The sequence below is a fragment of the Dama dama genome, chromosome 24, assembly GCF_033118175.1.
Source record: "Dama dama isolate Ldn47 chromosome 24, ASM3311817v1, whole genome shotgun sequence".
Lineage (NCBI taxonomy): Eukaryota > Metazoa > Chordata > Mammalia > Artiodactyla > Cervidae > Dama > Dama dama.
The window spans coordinates 8,749,042-8,773,595 of record NC_083704.1 but is presented as its reverse complement, the minus strand read 5'-3'; the positions used below and the strand labels follow the sequence as shown (position 1 = coordinate 8,773,595).

General features: G+C 36.8%; 1 protein-coding gene across 1 annotated transcript in view; it reads right to left on the bottom strand.

The window, feature by feature from the left end:
• The window catches only part of ZCWPW2 (zinc finger CW-type and PWWP domain containing 2), a gene marked incomplete at its 5' end in the record, with an annotated part of 138,947 nt that overhangs the window by 114,079 nt on the left and 314 nt on the right, over nucleotides 1-24,554 (bottom strand). The gene's annotated exons all lie outside the window — the stretch shown is intronic.

The following is a 24,554-nucleotide window of genomic DNA, read 5'->3' as shown; positions in this document are numbered from 1 at the left end:
AAGGGAGGCTCACCATTAAGTTACTGACTCCATACTTGTGAGGGCTCTCTAGTAATACTGACCCAGGAGTCTGACACGTGGGCTGCTGGGCTACTCACATTGTTTGCATGACACGCCACATTACAGATTAAAGAAGGAAAACCATTATGATCATCTTCATATTTACCTCCCCAAAACAAGTGAGAAAATCAACATCCATTCACGATTTTTACAGCAAAAAATAAAGTTTAATCCCAACCCAGCATCATTTACTAAAACAAATTCTGGGCTGACCAAACAGTAAGGTAAAAAGTATCAAACATATACAGAATTGAAATAAGAATGCATTTGTATGCAGAACACAAAAAAGTCATAAAAGAAAGAGTTTTGAAAATGCAGAGATTAAATGTTCTGTGCAAATGAAACTTAAAAAAAAATTAAAACCATAAAATAAGTTGAAAAGCAAGAAAAGGACAAGGTTGAATATTTTCAATACACAGACACAGGGATTGATATTCAGACTGCACTTGGTAGAAGAGCTTTGTTAAAGCAGGAAAGCCTCAAGATTGCTTTTCTGTTTATATTATTTTTAAAACTTTGTAATAAGACTAAATTAATTTGATATCCTAGTAAAAAAGTCTGAGTGTCAGGATCTAACAACATAAAAAGCTCAAAACAGATTTGTGATTTCTGATATATGATTACAAATTATATGACTATAGTATATAGTGCATTCTATAAGCAAAGAGGGGGAAAAGAGAAAAGACTGCAATTGGATCTAATAATAAATATGAAACTTCAGATAATCCACATTCAATTATATTCTACCAAGACCAAAGTGTAAAAAATAAAACTCAAATATGACTCAAGAGAGAGAGAATAATGTCTAATATTTGTATATGGCAGTGTTGTATTAGTCACTCAGTCAAGTCCTACTCTGTGTGACCCCATGAACTGTAGCCCGATGGACCGTAGCCCGCCAGGCTCCTCTATTCATGGAATTCCCCAGGCAAGAATACCGGAATAGGTTGACATTTCCTTCTCCAGAGGATCTCTCCAACCCAGGGATCAAATACAGGTCTCCCACATTGCGGGGAAATTCTTTACCGTCTAAGCCACCAGGAAATCCCTTAAGATTTGTACACTGTATCTCAAAGGTTACGGGAGAGTCCATCCACCTCACCATGTAGTTTGTGTATACTGTGACATGTAGCATGTAGGTTTTCCCAGATGGAAAAAGTATCGAATTTTTAGACTAGTAACTACAAAATTATAGTACACCCATAAAATGGCTGTTTATTATTATTTATACCAATTTTCAAATCCAGTTTTAAAATTAAGCACTGAGTCACATTTTTATAAGGTATGCAAAATGTTCTTCCCTTATTAGAGAAAGTACTGAACTGGAGACTTTTTGTCCTTGAACTTTTAGAAAAGCAGCAGTGAGATACTTTTGTTTGAGCTCAAATGAGAGACTTTTAATGAAGATTTTAGAATTGAAGAGCTAGACTTTCAGGATTCATCTGAATGTTTAGAAATCCTGACTAAAATTCATTCCCAAACCAGTGCATTTGGTATTAATGGCTATCTCTTTTCTTTTAGTAGAGTTTTTCTTTAATATAAAATGAAAATAAAATCTTAATAGGTTAAAACAAGCCAAATGCCCACCCAACACACATAAATACCTTAGAGTCAACTAAATCCAGAACTAAACCTAAACTGTGCAAGTTTTCAGTGGAATCATAAGTCACACAATCCCAACAAAAGTCAACTACAGACATGCATGGTGAGCCCTCTACATGGTGAGCCCTCTGAGGAACGCACCCCAAGCAGCCTGTGCACTGTGCTATGGTGAGGACCTGCATACCTTATTTGCTCATATAGTGCAATATTTCAATAGAATACATTAACTACTAGGTGATGATGCTCTGGTACTATTCATATAGCATTTCTTATCTTAAACGATGTGAGTTTTCCCGAAGAGGAGCTTTGGTTCTGCTTTAGAAGTCTCATCTAAATTAAACACCTTATTAAATATTAACACAGAGGGAGGTGACACAGGACACAATACAGACAGTCAAGTCACCTCTATGTATATGTAGGAATAACTTTCTCCTTCAAGGTATTTACACTGGAAAGCTTAGTGTGGCCTGATTAATATTTCAGTGGTAAAATTTTTGGTGATCAGAACCTTGGCAAAACTCAAATTCAAAAATTGTTAACAAATATTTCTAGTGATAAGACTATGGAATTATTACAAATTTATTACTATGAGGGAAAGCAGTCATCTTTAAAAAATGCCTCAGTCACTGCTACTCAATATAGAAGGATAAAACTCCATAATAAGCCATAATCTCTGTCCTCTGAAATTTCCCTAATATCATTCATTAGAAGAGGATTTAAAGTTGTAAGAGACTTTACAGCTACATTCAGCTTTCCTATGAAATACTCAGTATCTTAAATGCTATATGTACTTTTTTCTCTTAGTAAACTTGATACCAGCTTCAGAGTTTGTGGAAATGGAAAAAAGAAGAATCATTTATTATCATTCTAGAAATGATTTTTTGGTAGAATAGCAAGTAATCAAATCAAAAACAGGATAGGCACTACTAGGGCCTAAATTGCGCCGCCCACACCCCCCCCCCCCACCCCAATTTATATGCGGAAGTCCTAAACTTCAGTATATCAGAATAAAACTATATTTAGAGACAAGGTCCTTAAAGAGGTAATTAAATTAAAAAGAATTCATCAGAGTGAGTCTTAATCCAGTCTGACTGGTATCCCCCTTAGAAGAGGAAATCTGGACACAGACAAGCACAGAGGGGAGACCGTGTGAAGACACAGGGAGGAGACAAAGGTCTAGAAGCCAAGGAACAGAACCTGACCGCCAGGATCTCAGAAGGAGCAAAGCCTGTGACACCTTGGCTTCAGACCTCTGGACTCCAGAACTGTGAGAAAATACGTTTCTGTTGTTTAAGGCATTGTCTTTAGTACTTTGTCATGACAGACCCAGAAACATATACAGCCACTCCTGTCTTTCCAAAACTGAAGTAGTTTTTTGTTCCCTTTTCCTGTAAGCCTCAGCCATCACTCCTCAGTAGAAAAGGGTGGTGGTCTGGCCCTGCTCCTCCAGCTTCTCAGCAGCTGCTTTCTCACTGTGGCAGTGAGGCTTAAACAGATGTGTGTTAAGGAGGACTTTCCCAAACGCCTATCAAGATAAACCCACAACATATTTCCTGCCCTTCCCAACATGTGAGGCTGAAAAGGAAAGACAGCTATCTTGTTAAAACCAGAAACCATCTTTGCACGAGGGCCATCATCTGAGTGGTAACTGAACAAAAGCCTGGGCTGGAGAAGTACTTGAGAGGGGACTGCAGGCACCAGAATTGTGACACTGGAAATCTTCTTGTAGTTTAGTTGAAGAAGGAATTCATAGGGCCTGGACTCCATCTCAGGCCTGTCCGTGCTGATCGTGCTCGGCCACCTCTCCAGTGGACTCTGAACTCTCTGCTTAGTGCCTGTGGGAACGATAATGGAAGGATAACACCCCCTCCGGACAGGGGAACCTTGAAGCTCATATCCAGGTTACTCATCACCTAAGAGAAAACAGACACTAATCACCCCTGCCTCCGGACAGTATCTATCAGAATGTAAGCACAGGCTTATCGGTTATTAACTGGTTGGAATGTAACCACGGGCTTATTGATTATTAACTGTTTGAACACATAACACGTGAATGATGGGGTTATTGTGATTGTATTCACCCTTCCTTTGTAAGCATCAAGGGATTGGGGTGGTGGGTTTGGACACGTACACATGGGGTATAAAAGATTTTCACAAATGCTGGTCGGGGTCCTTGGCTAAGAGGAGACTCTGCCTTGGGCCCACCGGTGTAATAAACTGCACTCCACTATCTGTATTGTCCTTCTGAGTGAGTTTGTTTCCTGGAAAGCGTGGCTATAACATAGTCATCTCGTGGCTTCTTCATCCCTTTCTAGATAGAGCTTACACTTTCTTTGGCTTCAACACAGAGCTCAGACTGGCCTGCCCTGATATCTATCACATGACTCTAGATTTTGGTTTTTCATCCCACTGGCAGCTTTTCCTGTCTTTTCACAAGGAGCACTCCACCGCTGCAAACCTGCTCTGAAGGAGTCTCCTGGAACTGCAGACAGCTCTAGAAGTCCTTTCAGCATTTACTTCCGCTCAAGTGAGAACCAGAGAACCTAGCTCTGCAAATGTTGCAGCCTTCTATAGTGCAGTACACCTGCGGCTTGTAAAACTCAACATCTTTACTTCCAGAAATAGTCTTCCGAAAGCTGCCATTCCACCCCCATCCTCAGTAACGCTCCTGCGGTGTGACGTGTACACTAGGCCATGCCCCGGCCCATATCCAGGCCCTTCCTCCTCAACCACCGTACCTAGGATAAGGTCTCCCGTAGTTCTCCATCAGACTACTTTTTTGGTTTTGCTTTTAATCAAGAAGCAGCACACAGCAAAGCTCCAAAGGCCCAAGAAGGGGCAGAATCCGTGGCTGTGGGGCAGGTAAACTGGCACTGCAAGGTGCTAAAGAACATTTAGTACATAAGTGCGTTCTAAACACTTGACAGGACATACATATAAACACACAGAGATTAAACATACAGCTTATCTCCCCCTCCTCAGTTTCTATTTCTCAGAGTTTTTCTTTGCTCCTGGGAACTTTAGCAGATAGCTAACAATGCAGACCTGGGGGAGCTGAGAACACTCCTTGTAGAAGAAAAAAACATGGAGGTGTTGTAAGATTGTATTTGAAAGATTACAGAAGAGAGGGAATGAAGTAAGGAAGTGATTGGTCAAGTTAAAAAAAACAAAGGTGTAAATGTTTTTGTGTCTCCTGGGTATGTGCTTGGAGTGGAATAGCTTGGTCATTGTTGTTCATTTGCCAAGAAGTGTCCAACTCTCTGGGACCCAATGAACTGCAGCATGCCAGGCTTCCCTGTCCTTCACTATCACCCTGAGTTTGCTCAAATTCAAGTCCATTGAGTCAGTGATGCCATCCAACCATCGTATCCTTTGTTGCCCCCTTCTCCTCTTGTTCTGTCTTTCCCGGCATCAGGGTCTTTTCCAGTGAATCAGCTCTTCGCATCAGGTGGCGAAAGGATTGGAGCTTCAGCTTCAGTGTCAGTCCTTCTAATGAATATTCAGGGTTGATCTCCTTTAGGATTGATTGGTTTGAGCTCCTTGATGCCCAAGGGACCCTCAAGAGTCTTCTCCAGCACCACAATTCAAAGCATCAATTCTTGGGCACTCAGCCTTCCTTATGGTCCAACTCTCATATCCATACATGACTACCGGAAAAACCAGGGCTTTGACTATACAGGCCTCTGTCAGTACAGTGATGTCTCTGCTTTTTAATACTCTCTCTAGGTTTTTCATAGCTTTTCTTCCAAGAAGCAAGCATCTTTTAATTTCATGGCTGCAGTCACTGTCCACGGTGATTTTGGAGCCCCCCAAAATATGTCACTGTTTCTACTTTTTCCCTATCTGTTTGCCATGAAGTGATGGGACCAGATGCCATGATCTTAGTTTTCTGAATGTTGAGTTTTAAGCCAGCTTTTTCACTCTCCCCTTTCACTGTCATCAAGAGGCTCTTTAGTTCCTCTTCACTTTCTGCCATTAAAGTAGTATTATTTGCATATCTGAGGTTGTTGATATTTCTCTTGGCAATCTTGATTCCAGCTTGTGATTCATCCAGCCCAGCATTTTGCATGATGTACTCTGCACATAAGTTAAATAAGCAGGGTGACAATATACAGCCTTGATGTACTCTATTCACAATTTTGAACCAGTCTGTTGTTCCATGTCCGTTCTAACTGTTGCTTCCTGACCAGCATACAGGTTTTGCAGGAGGCAGGAAAGGCAGTTGGACATTCCCATCTCTTTATGAATTTTCCACAGTTTGTTGTGATCCACAGTCAAAGGCTTTAGCACAATCAGTGAAGCAGAAGTAGATGTTTTTCTGGAATTCCTTGCTTTCTCTATGATCCAGTGAATGTTGGCAATTTGATCTCTGGTTCCTCTACCTTTTCTAAATCCAGCTTGTACATCTGCAAATTCTTGATTCATGTAATGCTGAAGTCTAGCTTGATAGATTTTGAGCATATCCTTGCTAGCATGTGAAATGAGTGCAATTGTACGGTAATTTGAACATTCTTTGGCATTGCCTTTCTTAGGGATTGGAATGAAAACTGACCTTTTCCAGCCCTGTGGCCGCTGCTTAGTTTTGCAGATTTGCTGACATATTGAGTGAAGCACTTTCACAGCCTGGTCATAGGCTGACTCTATGTTGAACATTCTGAGGAGCTGTCCAAGTATCTTCTTAAGGGGCTGCACCATGTCACATTCCCTGCAATGACTGTACGAGGGTTCCCACTTCACATCCTCACCAACACTTGCTACCTGTCTTTTTTATTACAGCCATCCTAGAAGGTGAGAAGTGTTTTCTCATTTCAGTTTTGATTTGTTTTTCTTATAGCTAATGTTGAATATCTACATGTGTCTTTTTGGCCATTGCTCTATCACCTTTAGAGAAATGTCCTCTGCCAATGTTTAAAATTGGGTTACTTGCTTTTATTATTAATTTTTAAGATATATTTTAGATACAAGACCATTATATCTTTTCAAAAATATTTGAAAATATTTTCTCTCATTCTGTGTTGTCTTCACATTCTTGATAGCAGCACAAGAGTTTTTAAATTTGATGAAGTCAATTTTTTCTGTTTTTTCTTTTGTTACCTATGATTTTGAAGTCAACATAAGGTTTTTCCCAAGTCAAAGTCAGGAAAATTTACTCCTGTATTTTCTTCTAAGATTTAATAGTTTTAGCTTTTATACTTAAGCCCTATGGTCCATTTTAATTTAATCTTCTAAAATATTGCAAAGACGTTCAACTTGATTCTTTGCATGTGGCTATCCAGCTGCCCCAGTATAACATTTGTTGCAGACTGTTTTCCCATTAAACTATCTTGGCATCCTTGTTGAAAATCAGTTAACTCTAACTCTAAGGGTTTATTTCTGGACACATCATTCTATTGCACTGATGTATTACATTTTTATGGTACTAAGATAAGAATATACCATGAGAGTGCCATGTGAATGGAAGAATGCATCATGGAATAGAACTGTCTTGTTTACTGTAATTTTCTAGTAAGTTTTGAAACTGGAAGTGTGAGTCCTCCACCTTTGTTCTTTTTCAAGATTGTTTGGTTCTTCTGAGTCCCTTCAACTTCCATATGAAGTGTGGAAGCTTCCCAATTTCTACAAAGAAGTCAATGGAAGGTTTGACAGGGATTGCATTGTATCTATACATCAACTGAGGGAGTATTGTCATCTTAACAATATCAAGTATTCCAATCCATGAATATGAGAAATCTTTCCATTTATTTAGGTCTTCCTCAACAATGCTTTATAATTTGCAGAATATAAGCTCTGCACTTCTTATAGAAATTATTCCTAAGTATTATATTCTTTTCATACTATTGTAAATAGAATTTTCTTAATTTCACATTTGGATTGCTGATTGCTAGTGTACACATACGTGCTTATACATTGCTCCTCTATCTGACAACCCTGTTGAACTGGCTTATTAGTTCTAATAGTTTTTTACTGGATTCCCTAGGATTTTCTATTTACCAAATCATCTACACACATAGAAAATTCTACCTTTCTCTTTACAACCTGGATGCTTTTAATTTCATTTTCTTGCCTAACTGCCCTGGTTAGAACCTTGACTATAATGTTAGAACTGGGAAGAGTGAGCATCTTGCTTTGTTCCTTATTTCAGGGGAAACACCCATTCTTTCATCATAAAGTATAGTGTTGTCTATGAGTTTTGTGCAGATGCCTTTTCTGATTGAGAAAGTTCCTTTCTATTATGAGTTTGTTGAAATTTGTTTTTAAATCAGGAAAATGTGTTGGATTTTGTTAAATGCTTTTTCTGCATCTATTGGATGAGATGGTTGGATGGCAGCACCGACTCAATGGACATGGGTTTGGGTAGACTCCAGCAGTTGGTGATGGACAGGGAGGCCTGGCATGCTACGGTTCATGGGGTCGCAAAGAGTCGGACATGACTGAGCGACTGAACTGAACTGACTGAGACGATCATGTGGTTTTCTTTTACTGATATGGTATACTATACTAATTAATTTTCAGATGTTAAACTAACTTAAAATTCCTGAGACAAATTTCTTTAATCATCACGTATAGTATTTTTTATATGTTTCTGGACTTGGTTTGCTAGTATTTTGTGAAGGATTTTTGTCTCTACATTTGTAAGAAATAATCTATTCTTTTCATGTCTGATTTTGGTATCAGAGTAGATGGATTCGATTTTAAATTCTGTGATTACAAACCTTAAAAGGATACTCAATACTTCTGCATAATTCTACCATAGTTCCCTGTAAGTATACTTTCCTGTTCATCTAGACAATTTTTCTATTGAAAACATACTCTTTTGCCTCCCCACCTTAGCTAATGACCCTAATTAGGAAGTATTTCCATGAATTCAATTATTGTTTTCATCTAGGATCAATCACAAGTACACAAACAAACATACACAAAGACTTAAGCTTAGCTCACAGGCTAGGTTAATGTGAAGATATATCAGAACAAACCTATTGTCTCCAAATTTAAGCCTCTTGTGATGAAAATGGAACTGTTCATCTGCCTTAAATTATACTTCCCAAGTTATATTTTTCAATATTCTGGATAATGTGATCACAGTGTTAAGCTACCATGGAATCTTCTGCTCTTATATGCAGAATATACTTGAAATATGTTTATCAAATATTTTGTACAATTATAGAAACATGACATTAAAGATACAAATTTTAAAACAGCTTTGACTAATAAAACATTACAGTGGACTAAACCTTACTAGTTGGTGATGGACAGGGAGGCCTGGCATGCTGCAGTCCATGGGGTCGCAACAGTGACTGAACTGAACTGAAACTTTACTAGTAATGTGGCTATTTAATGTTTGTGAGTTTTAACTTTAAATACTTAATGTCATAACCAATATATTGTTAGAATATATGTCTTGTTAATATGTTCATAAGATATGGTGAATAAGTTAACAGAAATAGGAAGATTAATATAAGAATACAAAAAGATTAATACAAGATTAAAACAAGAATACAATACAATATGCAGTTTTAAAATACTTCTTTACAATTTTAGGTATGATTTAATTGGTATTCTAATTATTTATGGCCATTGATTAGTGTTACTAAATTTTAAATTATTATAAATATTGTTCTGTAAGAACTGAATAGTCTCTATGTTCAAAACTATAACTTTTTCTTAAATTCTTAAAATGAGACACCAATTATTTCAAAGTTTATAGTAGCAATAGCCTACTATTGTATAATGAACTGCAATAATTCATAACTAATTTTTTAATATAAACTATTTTTGGTAAGTCAAAAAGAAAATGTGACACATAAAAAAGGCTCACAGCTTTTATCCTGATATGACTAAAGTAAAAGTTGCTGAATTCCAGAAAACAGAGAGCAGCACAAACATGTCAACAAAAGCATTTACTTGTAGTTTGACTAGATATATTATCAAAGAAAAAAAATTTTAAAGAGACAGTTTTCTTGTATTTTCAAACACTGAGCATTCTAATAGGCAAATGAACTCTGAAAAATGAAATGGAAAAGTTGGAAAAAGATTTATATTACAGTAAGAGTCTAAAAGATCTAGGAACTTCTCTGGTGGTCCAGTGGCTAAGACTCCACATTCCCAATGAAGGGGACCTGGATTCAATCCCTGGTCAGGGTACTAGATCCCACATGCCACAACTAAAGAGTGTGCATGCTACAACAAAAAGATCTTGCATGATGCAACAAAGATTGAAGATCCTGCATGCCACAACTAAGACACAGCGAAGTCAAATAAAAAGTAAATATTTTTTTTAAAAAAACATACTTAGAATATATTTGAAGTTGTTACATTTACATTTTTAAAAAATGCAAATTATTAACAAATATATTAAAGTGTGTAGAGAATCACTGCAGATGGTAACTTCAGCCATGAAATTAAAAGATGCTTGCTTCTTGGAAGAAAAGCTATGACCAGCCTAGACAGTATATCAAAAAGCAGAGACATCACTTTGACAACAAAGGTCCGTACAGTCTAAGCTATGGTTTTCCCAGTAGTCAAGTGTGGATGTGAGAGTTGAACCATAAAGAAGGCTGAGTGCCGAAGAACTGATGCTTTCAAACTGTGGTGCTAGAGACTCTTGAGAGTCCCTTGGACTGCAACGAGATCAAACCAGTCAATCCTAAAGGAAATCAACCCTGAATATTCATTGGAAGGATTGATGCTGAAGCTGAAGCTTCAATACTTTGGCTATCTGATGTGAAGAGCTGACTCATTTAGAAAAGACCCTGATGCTGGGAAAGATTGAAGGTAGGAAGAGAAAGGAACGATGGAGGTCGAGATGGTTGGATGGCATCACTGATTCAATGGACATGAGTTTGAGCAAGCTGCAGGAGATGGTGGAGGATGGGGTCACAAAGAGTCAGACACAACTGAGTGACTGAACAGCAACAAGGAAATCCCTAGTGGTCCTGGTTAGGACTTGGTGCTTTCACTGCCGTGGGCCCAAGTTTACAAAGATCCCACAAGCCATGTTGTGTGGGCAAAACACCAAAAAAAAAAAGAAAAGAAAAAACACAGTCATACCTTTGATAACTGTTGAATTAAATGAGATTGATATATATTTTTTAAAGTGTGAATTTTATATATCCAAATAAAACATTACAAAGTTAAAAGAAATATTATAAATGCATAAGAAGCTGACTGAAACTACACTGTATCAGCTACAATTCATTTTGTTACAAGTGACAGCTTAAGCCAAAAAGTTAAAATTAAAAAGGAAAGAAAAAAGAAAAAACTATTGGTTCATATGTCAAAAGAGAGAAGTATGTCTGACACGAGGTAAATTCAGAACTAAATCAACACAGCAAAATCAGCAGCATTTCTTTACACCAACAATGAACTACCTAAAAAGGAAATCAGGAAAACAATCTCATTTATAATAGCACCAAAAATAATAAAATACTTACAGATAAATCTAACCAAGTAGGTGAAAGATCGGTTAAACGAAAACTATAAAACCCTGATGCAGGGACTTCCCTGGTGGTCCAGTGGCTAAGATTCTGTGCCCCCAATGTAGCGGGCCCAGATATGATCCCTGGTCAGGGAACTAGATCCCACATGACACAACTAAAAGATGCTGGATGTTGAAATAAAGATCAAATATCCCAAGTGCCACAACTAAAAACCAAAACAAGCTAAATAAATAAATGAATAGAAAAAATTTTAAAAACCACTGGTGAAAGAACCTGAAGATGACACAAGTAGATGAAAAGATATTCAGTGTTCATGGATTGGAAGAATATTGTTAAAATGTCCATACTACGCAAAGTGAGCTACAGATTCAATGCAATCACTATCAAATCCCTACAGCATTTTTCACAAAAACAGGGGGGAAATTATAAAATTCCTATGGAACCAAAAAAGATACCAAATAGAGAAAGTAATCTTGAGAAAGAACAAGTTGAAGGCATCACAATTTCTGATTTCAAAAATACATTACATGACAAAGCTACAGTAACCAAAGATTATGCTGTTTGATTGAAGAAATACATACAGGCCAACTGAACTGAACAGAACAGAGAAATATATGGTCAACTAATCTTCCACAAGGGCGTCAAGAACAGATAATGAGGAAAGGACAATCTCTTCAGTAAGTGAGGCTTGGAAACTCAATATCAATTATCCTACAAAATACACAAAAATTAACTCAAAATGGATTAAAGGCTTAAAATGTAACACCTGACACTAGAAGGGAACAGGGGGGAAGCTTCTTGACACTGGTCTTGGGGATGATTTCATGGATATGATACCAAAAACACAGGCAATAAAAGCAAAAACAGACAAGTAGAAATGCATTAAACTAAAAAGCTCTGCATAGCAAAGGAAACAGCAGAGTGAAAAGGCAACCTGAAGAAGAGAAAATATTCATAAACCATATCTGATAAGGGGTTAATATCCAAAATATATAAGCAATTCCTACAACTCAAAAGAAAAAAAACTAAATAATCCAATCAAGAAATGGTCAAAGGACCATATAGACATTTTTTTAAAGAAGACATACAAACAGCCAGCAAGTGTATGAAAAAATGCTCAATGTCATTAACCATCAGGGAAATACAAACCAAGCGCTGACAAGGATAGACGAAAAGGTTATCCTTGGACATGTACATTGGTCTAGCCATTGTGGAAAACAATATGAAGGTTCTTCAAAAACTTAAACACAGAATTATGATATGATCCAACAATCCCACTTCTAGATATACATCCAAAGGAAATAAAAACATTGAGGTATCTGCACCCCCATGTTCACTGCAGCATTATTCACAATAACCAAGAAATAGAAAACAACCTAGGTGTCTATTGATTGATGAATTGATAAAGAAATGGTGATATACATATGTATATATAAATTATTATTCAGCCTTAAAAAAGAGGAAATCCTGTCTTATGTGACAACATAGGTGAACCTAGAAAGGCACTGGGCTGAATGAAATAAGTCAGGTATAGCAAGAAAAATACCATATGATCGTGCTTAGTCTGAAAAAAGTCAAACTCAGAAGCAGAGAGAACTGTGGTTACCAGAGGTGGGGGTGGGGAGAGGAAACGCGGTTATTTTCCTCAAAGGGCACAAAGTTTCAGTTATGCAGGATGACTAAGTTCAGAGACCTACAGTACAGGGTGGTGACTACAGCCAATAATACTGCTGCTGAAATCTGATAAGACAGTAAACCTTTTTCTAAAAAAACAAAGACAGAACCACTGTTCACAATCTCCAAATACCAGATAGAAGCTAAATATTTTTTTTAATTTACAGAGAATTCTTTTTGTCTTTTTAATCCTCCTATATTTTAATTTTACTTTTATTAAATTACAGTTGATTCACAGTATTAGTTTCAAGTGTACAACACAGTGATTTAATATTTTTATATACTCCACTTTGAGTTATTATAAAATATTGGCTATATTCCCAGTGCTATGCAATATATCCTTTCAGCTTATTTATTTTATAAATAGCAGTTTGTACCTGTTAATTTAATATGCCTATCTTGCTCCTCCCCGATCCTTCTCCCCACTGGTAACCACCAGTTTGTTCTCTGTATCTGTGAGTTTGCTTCTGTTTTGTTATATTAATTTGTTTTATATTTTTTAGATTCTGCATGTAAATGATAATATAAAATATCTGTCTTTTAAGAGAGTAAATCTTAAATGTTCTCACCACACACAACAACTATGGGAGATGATGCGTATGTTGATAAATGTGACTGTAGTAATCATTTCACAATGTATTAATATATGTACATCAAGAACATTGTTATACATTTTAAATACATACAATTCTTATAAAAATAAATAAATTCAGGATTAACCGATTTCATCAGGATTTGTTTTCCCTTAGTCTCTCTACTTTGCCTGCTTCTGCCTTAGGTTAAGCATTAGGTTCCATGTGAAGGAAGATGACAGCAAGTTCAAGGCCAATGTGAGAGCATGTGTGTCCTCCCCAGAAGTCCACAAAAGCCTCATGGCATCACACTGATTCTAAGTGAGCATATGTCTCTCCCAGTGTCAGTGACCATAGCTGGTGAATATCATGTGCTAATTTTCAGGCAGAGGTCATGTATGTACCACTGGAGCAAGGGGTAGATACCGCTCTGGACAAAATACAGTGAAGGAAGAGGATTTGCAGAGGTAAACTGGGTAGAAGACAAAAAGAAAAGAAGACAAAAAGGTATCCATACAATTTTTGAAAATATTTACACTAGAGACAAAAACTGCAAGAAAATACAGAAAATAAAAATCTTGTGGTAATAAGAATATGAACTGTTTTTTCCTCTATCTTCCAAACATTTTTAATGGAAGTTTTAAAATTATAGTTTCATATAACTATACAGGTCAATCCTCATTACTTGCAGATACCATATTTGCAATTCTGTCTACTCATTATAAATCATTTGTAACCTCTGATATCAGTCTTTGCTGGGCTTTTGCAAGGTTTAACACTGACTTCTTGCTTCAGCTCTCATACTGTGAACAAGTATCCATTTAGTGGTCTATTCAGGGCTAACATAAATGTAAAAGGACCAAATTAACACTTAAAAGTTATTTCTCAGAGATATTTTAGCAATGTAACAGTATCTATTCTTGAGATAAACATTTTTTAAAAAACATACTTGGTATCAGATTGACATATAACAAAATGGTAACTAAAGAAAATTTTGAATAATACTAATTTATCAGGTTTAATACTATTTTTCTGTATATTTTGTCCATAATAACCGACTTTCAACTAAAATCAGTTATTGAAAACTCTGAATTTTTAAAATATGAAAACAAGTTTCCAAATAAACCACTAAACAGTATATTTCAATAAAAATGATTTATTTAAATGTCTCTTTATTTAAATACTTGTGTACCTAAATCTCAGTTTTTGCTAAGTTGTAACTTCTTGTTGCAAAGATTAAATTGTAAAAATGTTTTATAGACTTGCAAATTTTAGAATTGTAAAGATATATCAGGTAATATGACCAAAATGGCTATTTTTATTTTAAATATTAATTTTTTTGGTTCCACCATGGTCATGCGGGATCTTAGTTCCCTGATCTGGGATCAAACCGATGCCTCTGGCAGTGAACATGTGGAGTCCCAAACACTGGACCACCAGGGAATTCCCCCAAATAGCTAATTTTAGAGTAACCTTAGAAAATGAAGATAATAAAGAGTTCAATAATTTTAATCCTTAGGAATGTAATTATGATATATGTAAGAAGTGTCAAGCAATATTCCGAGTTCAAGAAAATTCCCCTTAACTTACAAAAACAAATTCCTTTTGGGAAAAAAAATTTGGTTTTATTTAAATATAGCAATATGGACAATATTTCAAACTATGTATTAATTTGTTCCTTCACTCATTCAATTTTTTTTTTAAACCAGATATTTACTGTGTATATGTCACATGTTGCACAAAAGTTCTAGATGCTAGGGGAACACCAGTGAATCAAAACAGATACAGCATACATGAGTCAACATGCCAGTAAGAGGGGACAAAGACAGTATACAGAAGCAAACCAATAAATAAATGTCAGATAATAAGTGCTAAAGAGCAACACAGGATGATATGATAGCGATATCTATTATGTTGGAGGAGGTAATTTCTTGGAGGAAATTACAGTCAGGCATATTGGTAACACTACAAATTCAGACTCCAGTCTCAGATGAGCCCTCGGTACACCTTTAAGGCTATCCATTTTATGTATTATTTCCTTCCTCTTGCAATTCTTTAGCGATTACTCTAAACTTTTCTCAATCTCAGACCGACCTCTTCATTCTCAAAAGATGAACTTTCCTCTTACTTTACAAGGATTATCTTTTGCCATTTCTCACCTCAATACCTAAAAGCTTATCCAAAACTGCTCTCTTACTTCCTTGCTGCCATTTCAGACCTCAATTCTATTTTCTTCTAAAATACTTCTTGAGGATTTGCTATGAGCCAGTCATAATGCTAAAGGAAAAACAAGATTCTTCTCCTCAAGTAACATTAAGTACTATCATGAAACCAATACAGAATGATTTGGAAGCATACAGGGCACACCTAAGACTTTCAGGTAGGCAGTGTCAGGATACTGCAAAGAGGTGATTTTAAGCCAATCGGAAAAATTATTAAGTAGAGTCAGGCCACTACTATGTGCCCCTAGGAGTCTCTACCCTTCTCCACGTCACTTAACACACTGTATTACAGTTTATTAAATGGAGGGCTCTACAAGACAAGGAAAATCCTGTGGCAAGTCATTCTATCTTGTTAACCACTGTATCCCTAGCATTTAATGGAATAGTTACCAAAGAGAAGCACTGAAAGAATATTTATATTATAAAATAAAGAAAACAGTATGAACTTTAGAGTTAGGTCTGTCCTTGACAGTACTGATATTCAAATTATTTAAAAACTAGGATGGCTGTGTGTATCAGCTGAATGTCATTTGTAGCTCTGGATTTACATTCTGACTCCATTTTGTATGAGATTTTTAAATTAAGACAAGTCAGTTATATAACTTGACCATCATTTTATCATTTGTACATGCTGATAATAATAATACTGAATTCATGGGATGATTTTAATGATGAAATGAAACAGCATATGAAAAAACATTTCAAAGTTAGTACATTAAATATAATAAATGCTTGACTTTCTTTCTAGACTGCTTTTAAATGAGTAATATTTATAGTTAGATAAGAAAATTAAAATATGCAGAAACTAATGCAGAATGAGAGCACTCTATTTTGTCTTTCGTTCATGATTTTTCTCAAGCACTCAACTTAATAAACGATTGTTTAGTCTGCATATAGACTTTAAAATGCCAGGCTTCCTATTTTACCCAAAGCAATCTATAGATTCAATGCAATCCCTATCAAGCTACCAACGGTATTTTTCACAGAACTAGAACAAATAATTTCACAATTTGTATGGAAATACAAAAAACCTCGAATAGCCAAAGTAATCTTGAGAAAGAAGAATGGAACTGGAGGAATCAACCTGCCTGACTTCAGACTCTACTACAAAGCCACAGTCATCAAGACAGTATGGTACTGGCACAAAGACAGAAATATAGATCAATGGAACAGAATAGAAAGCCCAGAGATAAATCCACGAACCTATGGACACCTTATCTTTGACAAAGGAGGCAAGGATATACAATGGAAAAAAGACAACCTCTTTAACAACTGGTGCTGGGAAAACTGGTCAACCACTTGTAAAAGAATGAAACTAGAACATGTTCTAACACCATACACAAAAATAAACTCAAAATGGATTAAAGGTCTAAATGTAAGACCAGAAACTATAAAACTCCTAGAGGAGAACATAGGCAAAACACTCTCCGACATGAATCACAGCAGGATCCTCTATGACCTACCTCCCAGAATATTGGAAATAAAAGCAAAAATAAACAAATGGGACCTAATGAAACTTAAAAGCTTTTGCACAACAAAGGAAACTATAAGCAAGGTGAAAAGACAGCCCTCAGATTGGGAGAAAATAATAGCAAATGAAGAAACAGACAAAGGACTAATCTCAAAAATATACAAGCAACTCCTGCAGCTCAATTCCAGAAAAATAAATGACCCAATCAAAAAGTGGGCCAAAGAACTAAACAGACATTTCTCCAAAGAAGACATACAGATGGCTAACAAACACATGAAAAGATGCTCAACATCACTCATTATTAGAGAAATGCAAATCAAAACCACAATGAGGTACCATTACACGCCAGTCAGGATGGCTGCTATCCAAAAGTCTACAAGCAATAAATGCTGGAGAGGGTGTGGAGAAAAGGGAACCCTCTTACACTGTTGGTGGGAATGCAAACTAGTACAGCCGCTATGGAGAACAGTGTGGAGATTCCTTAGAAAACTGGAACTAGAACTGCCATATGACCCAGCAATCCCACTTCTGGGCATACACACTGAGGAAACCAGATCTGAAAAAGACACGTGCACCCCAATGTTCATCGAAGCACTGTTTATAATAGCCAGGACATGGAAGCAACCTAGATGCCCATCAGCAGATGAATGGATAAGGAAGCTGTGGTACATATACACCATGGAATATTACTCAGCCGTTAAAAAAGAATTCATTTGAATCAGTTCTAATGAGATGGATGAAACTGGAGCCCGTTATACAGAGTGAAATAAGCCAGAAAGATAAAGATCACTACAGCATTCTAACACATATACATGGAATTTAGAAAGATGGTAATGATAACCTTATATGCAAAACAGAAAAAGAGACACAGATGTACAGAACAGACTTTTGGACTCTGTGGGAGAAGGTGAGGGTGGGATGTTTTGAGAGAACAGCATGTATATTATCTATAGTGAAACAGATCACCAGCCCAGGTGGGATGCATGAGACAAGTGCTTGGGCCTGGTGCACTGGGAAGTCCCAGAGGAATCGGGTGGAGAGGGAGGTGGGAGGGGGGATCGGGATGGGGAATACATGTAACTCCATGGCTGATTCATGTCAATGTATGACAAAACCCACTGCAATGTTGTGAAGTAATTAGCCTCCAACTAATAAAAATAAATGAAAAATAAAATAAAATAAAATGCCAGGCTTCCCTCATAGCTCAGTCGGTAAAGAATTTGCCTGCAATGTAGGAGACCTGGGTTCAATTCCTGGGTCAGGAAGATCCCCTGGAGAAGGAAATGGCAACCCACTCCAGTATTCTTGCCTGGAGAATTCCATGGACAGAGGAGCCCAGCAGGCTAGGGTCCATGAAGTCGCAAAAGTCAGACACGACTTAGTGACTAAACCACCACCAGACTTTAAAATATATTTAATCTTAATCTTCTCTCCAATGTAAACTGGAATTTACAGGAATTCCACTTGGAATTCCAATTGGAAATTGGAATTCTCCAGGCCAGAAGACTGGAGTGGGTAGCCTTTTCCTTCTCCAGGGGATCTTCCCAACCCAGGGATCAAACCCAGGTCTCCCACACTGCAGGTGGATTCTTTACCAGCAGAGCCACAAGGGAAACCCAGGGTTCTAGCCAGTAACTGTATAAACAATGTTTCAAATGTCACTATGCAAATACTAAGAAATCCATCAATAAAGAGTTTTTAAGTGAGAATGTAGAGTTACATTTAACTTGCATAATGCAAAACTAAGAATGCGCTTCTACACATATCACATCTGAAACTGCAAAGCAACCATGAAACATTGCGAACAGGGATAAGGTGGAATTCTCATTCTGGAAACAAACAAAGGTTTTCCCCACTTTCTCTAGTTATCTTTTCAATTTCTTTTTAGAGGGTCCTCTCCTTCTTTGTCCTGAGAGGAAAGCCTGGACAGATTGTCTTTCTGCATGATGAAACAGGAAGAATACGGAAGCAAAGAAGCTTCACGAAAGACTTCCAAAAATGTCACATTTATCCTCTGTCTTTCATTTAGGGCCTTCAGAGAATCATCACGATCTTTCAGGGAGGACTGATTCCTATTTCCACTGCAGTCTCTTGTACAGTATATTCTGTGCTAAAGCTTCCTGGGCTCCACTGCAATTCATGACAGATTCAAACCAAGTTTCTCAAATATTTGTTGAAATTCTTTGTCCTCTGATGTCTCCCCAACTCTTTCTGTTATGTGTGTAGTTTTTACTCTTTAATTCTAATCTTAATGGAAGGAAAAGATATAAATAAGTCAATCTGTAATCTCAAACGGAACTCAACAATTTGCTTTCTTAACAATATATTCTGAACATTTCCCTGTATAATTAAATGTCTACACTATTTAAGCATAAGCATGATTTTAGTTTTGAAGTTAAACTTATACTTTACTTACTCTTCAATTATGAATGCAGACAATTCTAATGAAATTCAAAGTAAAGAACACAGTATTCAATATTGGAGTCACTAGACAATGATTTTTTAAATATTTTATTAGCGACTGATTTAGAGAACTTTACCTATTTTTTTGTTTTGTTGCCTATGTTTTTGGTGTCACATCCAAGAAACTGCCAAATCTAGTATCATGAAGTTCTTCCCTATTTTTCTTCTAAGAGTATTATAGTTTTAGCTGTTAAATTTAGGCCTTTGATCCATTTTGATTTAATTTTTATGGTGTCAGATAGGGTCCAACTTCATTATTTTGTATATGGATATTCAGTCTTTCCAACAACATTTGTTGAAAAGACTGCCCTATTCCCATTGGAGGGTCTTGGCATATCTGTTGTAAATCATTTGGCCATAGATGTGAGGATTTTTTTGTGCCCTTTATTCTATTCCACAGGGCTATATGTATGTCTTGATGCCAGTACCATAACGTTTTAATTCTACAGCTTTGTAATATGTTTTGAGGTCAGCAAAGAGCTTTGTTCTTTCTCAAGATTGTTTTGGCTATTTAAGGTCCCTTGGGATTCCATATTAATTTTAAGAGGAATATTTTCCATTTTGGTTTTATTTCTGATAATAGCCATCCTAGTAAGTATGATATTAATAATTTTATTCCAATTGTCTATTTCCTTAATGTATTTTTTTTATTGCTAGTGAGGGAAGCATGTTAAATGGAAGGATCTTCCAGTATTGGGGGCATGTCTCCTAGTTCTGTCCAGTTTTGCTTTGTATGTTCTGAGGCTGATATCCATTATCTGAAGATACAGATTCCTCTTTTAAATGTCATTTCGGGACAAGTAAAAAGTAGAACCATAATTCTCAAACTAATGTTGAAGAATTTTTCTGGAGTTCCCATCTGAGAATTTTTAAATTTACAAAAAATGTCAAATGATGATCTAAGAAAGTAAACATTCTAAAATTATAATCAGGGTCAACTGAATGAAAACTTTATAAAGGAGTAAAGATATCCAATCCAGGAGTAAAGATATTTCAGTGTCTGACTTGGCTGTGCTTATAGAAGTTGGTGGTAAAACAGGCTGGGCTAGATTACAAATGGACTTTTAAAACATGCAAAGGAGTCATTTCAGGAGTTTAAGAGGAGAAAAGTAATGGTAAGATTTACATTTTTAAAAGATCATTTAGCTATCCTATAAAGAATGACCTGGAAGCTAAAAAGAAAGAAAGAATTAAAACAAATTATTATAATAGATGGGAAACCGTGGCACAGTAGAGACTATGAAACAGATCCAAAAGATTAGCTAAAGGGTAAAATCTACAAAATCAGTTGAACAGACTGACTATAGGATGAGAGGGAAGGAGCTATAAAAGTCAAAGGGAATAACATAAATGACTCTCAAGAGAAAATGACAAAATATAAGTGAATGAAAAAAAAAAAAAAAACACTCATCATTTTGTTTTGGGACTTTAAATAATCAACTGACCATTCATAGAAAATTGAAAAATCTACAGTAGGAAACTGTGTTAATTTTGCAACTATTAAAAAAATCAGTGATTTCACTTTTATATCATGGATTGTGCAACGGGTTTGGAGATTTTTCCCTCTCTTTTGCTACATAATCTATTTGAAAAATCCAGTTTAATATCTTTCTATAGATCTAACTGACGCTTAACGTCTTCCATTCTCTGCTGTTTATTTGGTACTTTTATAAATATATCTTTCCTCTGAAAAGCTCACTTTATCTTCCTGGTTTTCATAGTGTATATGTGCAAGTCACAAAACAGAATTCTTTCTTTCTCTCTTCCCATTTTAAACATTTATTTTCTTCATAGACACCTAGAGAAACTGTCATGACAAAACTCAATGGGAGGGAATTTCTCATCATGTTAAATTTCTCATAGGTCTTGTCTATATGACTGATTTCTCTGTGATAAATTAAAAAGTTACTTTGCCTGTTTCATCTCAATGCCTAAAACAATGACACACAGCATGCTCTGAATAAATATCTGTTAAGTATTGAGTGGGCTTCCCTGGTGGCCCAGGTGATAAAGAACTTGTCTCCAAAAATTTGCCTGCAATGCAGAAGACCGGGTTCAATCCCTGGGTCAGGAAGATCCCCTGCAGAAGGAAACGGCTACTCACTCCAGTAGTCCTGCCTGGAGAATTCCATGGACAGAGGAGCCTGGAGGGCTCTAGTCCATGGGGTCACTGTATAGTCCATTAGAGCTGGATATGACTGGGCGACTAACACCAAGAACCAACTAATGAATTCATATCTCAGATAGTAAGAGTCTAAGTCTCAAGCTCCAGAGAAGGGTTGCTCTTACTTCATTTAATAAGTACAGAATTCCCCCTACTGGATCTTTTTTCCTTCTCTATAGAATCTACCAACCCCATCCTGGGGCCTCTGCTGCTGTTTTCTGTTAGCTCTTCTCGTATTTCTTCTCCCTACTCCTTACATCAAAGACTTCCTAAGATTATTAAATTTTTCTTCACCTACATAGGTTTCTAAGAAAAAGTCACTGCATTTATAATTATGACATTCATGTGTTTTTTTTTTTAATGAAAGCTGTCTGAAGCTAATTCCTCCTGACTATAAAGCACTTCAGGTCAAAAAGTTATTATGAAGTACACATTGTCTGTTTAGGACAAGGCTAGCTGCTAGAGACAGAAGGATATATCTTTTTTTATAAATGGAATGTAGTTGCCATAATAATTTGATATCTACTATCAACCCATTTATTTGAAAAGCACATGAACATGATCTTCTACAGTTAGGAAACTGATCTTGTTCCTTTTCTCCTTGAATTCATATTTTTGTATCACTTCCCCAACATAAGCTTATCCCAATACATTTCAGTGCTTGCCAATACTTTAGTCATATTTCCCTACAGAAAACAGTATATTTAAAAATTCCTGAGAACACAAATTTAAGAACTGTCATCAGTATTATTATATTAACTTACTAGAGCAGTACTTACCAAAAGAGAAACAGTTCAAATTATTATTATAAAATATCCTAAGTCAGCTTTTATTGGAAATGCATCTCATTTAGAATTGGATAGCTCCTCCTCCCTCCAATTAAGTCATTCGTTTCAGAATCATATTATTTGTTGCTAAATAGAAACAGAGTTCAAGCTGATCCTAGTCTTACATTTTGTATTCTTCCATTCCAAATATAATAGTCACTCTTCTGAACTACTATGTACCAAAAATCACATAGGAGTATACCATAAAATTAACTTCTTAATCAGCAGACAACTGTGTCCTTCTGTAACATTTTTGAAAACCACTGGAAATTACTATTCTTAGGAAACAATTAGCTATCCAGCTACTAGAATCATTTATTTATTTATTTCTAAACAGATTTAGGTCAGATTAAAGGTACTACTACTTTAATTGTAGAGTAGGAGAGGGACAGTTACCGAAGAAGAAAGGGGAGAGGTGTCTGAGTTCAGGCACAGTCGGAGGCAGATTAATTTTCGGGAAGAAACGTGCAATTTAACAACCTGAAAATTAATATCCTTAAGCTATCATTTGGGCTTCCCTGGTGGCTCAGACGGTAAAGAATCTGCCTGCTATGTGGGAGACATGGGTTCGATCCCTGGGTTGGGAAGATTCCCTGGAGGAGGGCATGGCAACCCACTCCAGTATTCTTGTCTGGAGAATCCCCATGGACAGAGGAGCCTGGTGGGCTACAGTCCATGGGATCACAAAGAGTCAGACATGACTGAGTGACTAAGCACATTACCCCCTGGAAAGCCGCCATGCACTTTACAAAGTTAAGGGTCTGGGTTACATGATGCCCAGTCTGAGGACTGCTGTTTCAGGGATACACAGAGTCTCAGATATACACAGTGTAACAGAAGTCATGAACTGATTCTGAGGGGAGGTCTGGAGTGGGGGGTGGGTTTGCGGTTCAGAGTGAGTGATGAGGTATGGGAAGAAAGAGGGAAAACAGACTATGTAGGCCCAGATAACAGATTTTTTCATTTTTGGTAGTATTTTTGAATCTGCTTTGTACCTCTGCCACTGAAACCATTCTCTTACCCTAAAGCTCTAGACGCGAACATGTGATGGATGTGGGGGATGGGAAGAAAAATGGTTTTAAGACAATACTGATGAAATGACACTGAAGCTGATATATGAAGAGACACTGCTATTTCAACTTACAGGTTCTGACATCTTAATTCCATTCTGCTAACACTGAAGAGCCACACATAGACAGCAGTCACAGAACACAGGGCAGAGACACAGTAAACATGATCCCTAGGATGGTATGATTTTAATAATACAAAATTTAAATCACTAACCCAAAATATGCTTTATATATTTTCCTTAAAAGATACATTCTCTTTCCTCTAACAGTATCTACTCTTCACAGCTTAGAAGTATATACCTCCCATTAAAAAAGAAAACACAACAGCACTATTTTTTTTTACTGTTTTAACACACTGCCTAATTAAACAAAAGATCTGAAGCAGCTCTAAAGATGCAAGATTGTTTAAAAACGAGAGAAGCAGGCTGAGCCATAGTCAGGAGTTGTGCCAGGGACCGTATTCTTTGCTCAGATATGGCTCTGAAATCCATTCTACTCCAGGGCAAACGGAACCTCACTGAAGCTAGTCCTCACTCCGGGACTTTTCAAGGGCAACTCGTGATGGAGAACATCGGGACCTTGGCGAGATAACGGGAGGAGGTGGGAAAAGCTGGGGGAGACTCTCTTCGGATATCTGTTTTTATTTACCACAGCCTGTAAACAAGACCTTTGAAAAAGTGTCTTGTGTCAAGTGTTAAACTCAGTCCAAAATGGCCATTTTGTAACAAGTATATGTTTATAAACGTTTCGGAGGTAGCGTTTTCTAGGTATTCGATCCCTAAGTCATCAAGATTCCCTGCAGAAGGAAAGGGCGACCCGCTCGAATATTCTTGCCTGGAAAATTCCACGGACAGAGGAGTCTGGTGGGCTACCGTCCAAGGGGTTGCAAAGACTCGGACACGACTAAGCGACAGAGCACATATGTCCATGTTCTACAAACAACCCTAGCGCAGCAGGGTACACCCGAAGTTAACAGCTTCCTCACGGTTATT